Raw genomic sequence first — 6,222 nt, 5'->3', positions numbered from 1 at the left:
ACAGTCGAGCGCTGCGTTTTTTGCTTTTGCTTTTTTCCTTTCCTTTTCTTCTCTTTCCTCATATTGGCGAGTAAGGGTGTGTTTTGGTTTGATTTTGGTTTTGTTTTCAGCTTGGATGGGGGGCAGGACCAAGTCCTGTTGGGGTGCCCGGGGTGGAGTGGGGTGGGGTGGGGGAGGGGGTAAGCGTTGCGTTGTCATTTGTGGAGCCATACTGCCATCAAGCGGAGATCGTTTCTGTCCAAGGGAGTTGGGCCGGCCCTCCCGCTGGGGGGCCCTCCCAGGAATGGGGAGGAATTGGCCAGCGGGGGTGGGCGGGGAGGTGTCCTGAGGGTGCGCCTGACCAGCGGGCTGCTGGCTGCCCCTTCACCTGTGAGCTGGAGTGGAGACTGGGCCCTGGCTCCCAGGCCGGGGAAGGCCCTCAGCAACCCCAGGGGCAGCCCAAGATGGCTGCCAGTGCGGGTTGCCTGGGACTGCCAAGTGCCAGTGGCGCTGGCGGCCCCAGGACCTGCGAGCCCCTCAGCTCCCGGTGAGGAAAGGCGCCTCCGAGCCCCCAGTGTGGCCCTGCAGGCAGGGCAGCCCGGCGCTCCCCAGCAGCGACAGCAGAGCTGATGCCCCCAGCCCCAGCAGCTTCGGTGGTGACTTGAGGACTCCCTCTGGGTCACAGCCCAGAATGGCTGACGACAGGACCGGAAAGCTCTGCTCCCTGGGCTGGTCGGTGTGGGGCAGCCTGCTGCGTCCAGGGCTCCCAGAGCTCCTGCCTCCCCACAGGGTCTCGCTGGCAGGCGCAGGGCCCTCCAGGCCTCTGAACCCTGGTCAGGGAAGCCCCGGGCTCCTGCAGAGCGCAGACAGTCCCGCACAGCCTCGACTGCCCCTGTGCCTGGCGGAAGACAGGTCGCCGCTGCCTGGGCTTTTCGGATACGCGTTCCGCTGGATGGCACTGTGGCTCCAGAAATGGCAGTCACCCCTTTCCCTGCCCCCACCCAGCCTTCCTCTCCTTCTTTGCTGCTGCCAGACAGAGGAGGGGGTGGGGTGGAGGTGGGGAAACAGTCATCCAGGACCAGAGCAGGAGCAGCATCCAGATCCCAGTTTCCTCATCACTAGACATAGTCCAGCTCACAGAACACCCGTGTCACCTTCAGCTGGGCTCCTTACCAAACTGGCCACTTTGACACAAACCTGCAAGAAGGAGCTAGGCTCCTCCTGACTCTCCTCGAGCTCCGGTTCACTGTGAACACAAGACAGCCCTCCAGAGATCCCACCACTGGGCTTGCACATTCTTCTTTGTGTCTTCACACTCCTCCAGGCCGCTACTTGTCGGCACCGCACCTCTACCCAAGGCAGCACCCTCCCTTCTCCTGAAGGTGTATGCTTCAGTGGGCCAGAGGTGGGGTGGGTCAGAGGCAGGCAGGTCCCCCTGGGGTCCAGAAGTTGTGGACCCCTCCTGTCGAATGGGGTTGTGCCCGGTGTCACAAGGGTCCGGAAGAGGCCACCGCCTACCACCCTCCCTGGAAGCCAGAGCACTCTTTCGTGCCAGGGGTGGGCCTTTTCGGAGGGGGATGGGTCTTCCGGGGAAGAGGAAGGCCACTTTGCCTAGGATAGGTTTGTTCACCAGTCGCTCCTCCGGGGCCTTTCTGCCCATGGGCCTTGGTAGCCGTTCTCCAGGGCTTGAATTCTGCACCAGGAGCCTGAGTAACCACATGTCCTGCCCAAGGATTCCAGGTCTCCAGAGAATTTTCCTCTAGGGGCCAACGGGCGGGGGGTGGGGGGTGGGGTGGGAGTGGGGCGGTGGTGGTGGGTGATGGTGGTGGTGGTGTTGAGAGGGGTGCTGGCGGTTGGGGGGTGCCAGGAGAGATGGAGGGGAGGTGGGGCTTGGGATTCGAAGGTCAGGTGGCAGAAGGAAGGCTGGGGACTTGACCTGGTGTGTAGATGTCTCTGCTTCTCCCCCTAAGCCCTGACACTGGCCTAAGTATTCACCCTACAGCACCTGTGAGATCTTGGTGGGGAAATTACGGATCCCCTCGAACACCCGCCCATGCATCTACCCACACCCACACCCACATACGCATGCCCTCCCTAAACATACCTCACACACCACTTCTGAAGGAGGACTCACCACCTTAAGGGAATGCCCTGTATCCAGGCAACAGTGAACAGGAGGGATTAGGGGCCTTGATACAGAGCAAGTTCGGGTGTGTGGACAGAAGATAAAGGCACAACCTCAAAGTTGAGGGTTTTCTTTTTTGTTTTATTCCGAGACCTTACTGAGAACTCTGGCCAGGGAGACAACCTCTCAGGTAGCTCTGAGGAGAAGTTCTGAAGAGCTATGGGAGCCAGCAGACAGCATTCACAGGAGTTTTTGTGGAAAAGAAGGCGGGGTGGGAAGAGAGAGAGAGAGACAGACAGACAGACAGACAGACAGAGAGAGAGAGAGAGAGAGAGAGAACAAAAGAACCTAGAGTGGAGCATCTGAAGATCACTGGTAACCACACAAGTCAGCCGTCTCTAGTTACTGATTTTTAGCGCTTCTCTGTATAGGGGAAGATGCAAGAGTGCGGGCTCATTGACATTATTCCTCCGTGTGTGTATTAACTCTGCAGGGCCAGGATCCTGTTTTTCCCCCTCCTGAATTCCTGTCAGTGGGCACTCTTGGGGCTGGGGGGCAGTCTGAGTGGCTGAAGACTGATGGCTGGCAACAAACTTTGTTTACTGGTTCACCGGCCTGGTGGGCAGCATTCTCAGTGTACCGAAGCTGCAGGCAGCCTATACTGTCCCCAGATGCAAGGGAAAGCGGTGGTCACCGTGGTTGTGACTGTTTAAGGGTGTCAAGCCCCTGCTTCCCAGCATTAGAGAGGGAGACAGAGACAGAGACAGAGAGACAGAGAGAGAGAGGGAGAAAGAGAGAGAGAGAGAGGAGAGAGGAGAGAGAGACTAGACAGACAGAGAGAGAGAGACAGATAAGACGGGGAGAGAGAGGACCGAGCCCGTGACCGAGACCGAGACCGAGACCGAGACCGAGACCGAGACCGGAGACATGTGGAAGGATTTCCTAAGGCCCTGTCCAGTTTCTTCAGGCTTTCTTTGTTCCTTAAAGGGGTCTTCCTAGGTGTGTAGACCGAATGGAATGGAGCTTCAGAGGAACAAACATCCAGATCCCAGGGGCCTTTCCCACACTCAGAAGCAGCTTGAGTCAGCATTGAGGACTGGCTGTTCCGCACAATCTTCCAGGCCAAGCTATCCCAGGAAGTAGGCTGGCATTTTTGATTGGTGAGGGAAAAACAAACAGACAGACAGACAAACAGGCCGAACGCAACCCACGAAAAGAAAAGTCAGCGCTGTCCTGTCGGGGAGGGCCTGAGGTGCATTTTTCCCGGACATTAAGCATGAGGGCTCATCTGACACGTAGTTGGGGACCAGGCAGGAAGAACGGAGGGCGTGGGTCAGGACCAGCAAAGTGCTTGAATCCCCATTCTCGGTATCAGGCGGTGGTTATTTGTTCACCCTTCCCATGCATCGTTTCACACCTTCCCCTGCATCGGCCCGCGCTTACATTCCTGAACCGGGGCTCCTAATGCCCACGCACACGCGCACACACACACACTCGGACTGGGACAGAGAAGTCAGGGAATCCGATTCAGGTAAAGACATCCGCAGCGGCCCCCACACCAGCGCACGGCCTCTTCTTCCTACCGGCCTCAGTGCACGAGATGGTTGCCCGTCCTTGCTTGTTACCCTGTGCTTCCTCCTTGCCCCTTTCTGCTTGTCTGCGCCCTTCCCAGTTGGGCGCTACTGCATGGCAAAAGAGGCCTTGCTCTGGTCAGGGTTCGACCCCTTGTCTAAGTGACTGAGACCTTACCTTGGCCGGTGGCTCTTCCCCTAGGGGGCGCCAGCTGCTTCCACCGGCCCACTTGGGACACGGTGCACTGGAGATCAGTCATTTTTCACCTCTGCTACAATCCTTCCTTCGCTTCCAATTTGTCCTGTCCACTGTCAGCTCTTGACTTTCACTCACTTCCTGACTGTCAGTCCTCCAGGTGTGGACGCCCCTCCGGCCCGGAAGGCAGGCTTGGCCGGGTGCCTGGGGGCATCCACCGGGACAATAAGCTTACTTTGCCAGTGGAAGTGAAAATGACCCGCGTGGGTTGGGGAAGTCAGGCCCATCCCCTCCGGATCATGCCCGAATTGTCACCTGGGGATTCTCTCATCCCTCTCCTGTCCCTCACCTTCCCCTTTTAAGCTGCCGTTCCCAGGGTCCCCTTAACCCTCTCTGTGCCCTGTGTGCGTGCCCCTGGCTGTTTGCTACTTCCCACCACGTGTCCGTTACATAACCCGGCGTCAGGGTGTGGCCGCGCCTCTCCTTTTCCCCTCTGAATGCCGCGCAGTCCTACTCCTGTTGGTTCAGAACCCTCGATGGCACCCGGGAGGGACCCCCTGGACAAGGGGTGGCCTGTGGGCGTGTCCGTCCTCAGTTCTGTAGGCAGGTTGTGTCTCCTGGTCACTCCTGTGTGTGTGATGTAAGACCCAGTGCGGGGCCGTTGCACTGGATCCAACACAGCATTGAGGGCGGCACTGGAAAGTGGTGGTGACCTAGTGCTTCCCTCTTTTCCTTTCTACCCTTAGCTGGCCTGGTGTCCTAAGGGTCCACCCTCTGCCTTCTGCTCTTTGCGTGGGAGGGGGCGGCGTAGGAGGATGGGGGCGCAGGCCTAGGAGAAGGCACTAGAGGTTCAGGTACCCCTCGTCCCCTTCTCCCACCAGTGGTGGAGATCCTTCACGTCCTTCCAAACAATTGTCAAAAAGGGAACATAAACAAAAGCAAAGACGATCCAGGAGTTAACTTTGCAACGAAGGCGAGTCATGAACTCATTCCTGGCAGGTGTTCTCTTTATGGAAGCTCCTGAAGTGTAAACTTGAGTCAGTAGGAGCCTCCTCAACTCGTGCCCCCGTTGGTTTCCTTTGGTTCCCATTGCCAGTGGCTGGAACACAACAAGAGAGATTGCCCTCTATAGGTACAGGCTGTCGCCTCTGTTTCCACAAGCCCGGGGGCTTGCACCGGTGGGGCGAGCGCTCACAGGACCGGGTCCTCAACACCCACGCCCACAGCCACCCCGGGGTACCCATGGCCACACAGGCACACAGACAGGGAAGCACCGAACACGGGCATGCTCGCAGGTACATACGTGTGCACGCGCGCCCCCTGTGTCTCTCTCTCTCTCTTTCTCTCTGTGTCTCTCTGTGTCTCTCTCTATGTCTCTCTCTCTCTCTCCCCTTTCCCCCTCTCTCTCTCTCCCCTTTCCCCCCCCCTCCCCTTTCCCTCTCTCTCACTACACACTCTGACACAACCACAAGCACACTGACAGACTGTCACGTGGGCTTTCATAAATACACAACGCAACCCTGTGACTCCTCCCCCCACCACACACCCTTGCCAGCCCTCAGAATGGGTGAAACACGCATTCCCAGATGCGCTCTCAAAAAGGGGCAGGCAGCCATTCTTAGGTCCCTGAGTTGGTCCCATGTCAACAGGTGAACCCAAGCAGCCTGTGTAAACCCGAAGCCTCCCTTGTCTAGCTAAGGCAAATGAGGCCTCCAAGTTGGAAGAGAGTCTGTGCCAGGCCTTCACAGGATCACGGCCTTGTGGGGAGGCCCTGTATGTGTGTGTGTGTGTGGTGTGTGTGTGTGTGTGTGTGTGTGTGTGTGTGTGTGTGTGTGTGGAGGGGAGAGGTGTGGTGGCCTTCTGAGAACAAAGCCAGACTGAGCCTGCCCAGAGCCAGAGCTTGGAACCCCTCTTGGGGGAGAGCCTCCCGGGCCAAGCTGCCATTTCTGGCTGCCTGGTTGGTCCAGGCCAAGGTGGTGCCTTCAGCCTGAAGCCCCAGGCCTTGAGAGGAAGCAGGGTCCTGCCAAAGGGTGACGTGCAAGTCAGCCAGCCTGGTGTCTTCCAGAGTGGTGGCCGCCACCTGGTCCAGGAGAAGTCGTTTGATTTAAAGCCTCTGGGAGAGTCAGCCTCCCTGCCAGGTGGGTGCCTGTGTCCTTTGCCTTTTCCCTCTCCCAAGAGCAGGGACCAAGCAAAAATAGGGTTGGAGGGAAGGAAGTCGAAGGGCCTGCTGAGCTTCCAGCCCCCTGGTCAGGGGTCATTTTGCCCTGTGCATTTGCTGGTCACCTTGGGTCTTGGTGGCCTGCCGTGTTTCCTCTATTTTTCCTTTCTGTTTTTGTTTTTGCTTTTGCTTT

The 6,222-nt window shown here is 58.1% G+C and overlaps 2 long non-coding RNA genes across 4 annotated transcripts in view; one reads left to right on the top strand and one right to left on the bottom strand.

Moving 5' to 3' along the window:
* NBDY (negative regulator of P-body association) overlaps window positions 1–6,222 on the top strand; it is a 196,077-nt gene that overhangs the window by 38,097 nt on the left and 151,758 nt on the right. The gene's annotated exons all lie outside the window — the stretch shown is intronic.
* Window positions 1–6,222, bottom strand: part of LOC135320233 (uncharacterized) — a 37,443-nt gene that overhangs the window by 7,349 nt on the left and 23,872 nt on the right. Inside the window, exon 5 of the long non-coding RNA XR_010379484.1 lies at window positions 3,854–4,970. This is a non-coding gene — a long non-coding RNA (uncharacterized LOC135320233). The remainder of the gene's footprint in view (window positions 1–3,853; window positions 4,971–6,222) is intronic.

This window comes from Camelus dromedarius, chromosome X (genome assembly GCF_036321535.1).
Source record: "Camelus dromedarius isolate mCamDro1 chromosome X, mCamDro1.pat, whole genome shotgun sequence".
NCBI classification, from domain to species: Eukaryota; Metazoa; Chordata; class Mammalia; order Artiodactyla; family Camelidae; genus Camelus; species Camelus dromedarius.
Note: the sequence above shows the minus strand (reverse complement) of the source record. Positions and strands in the feature narration are given on the sequence as shown.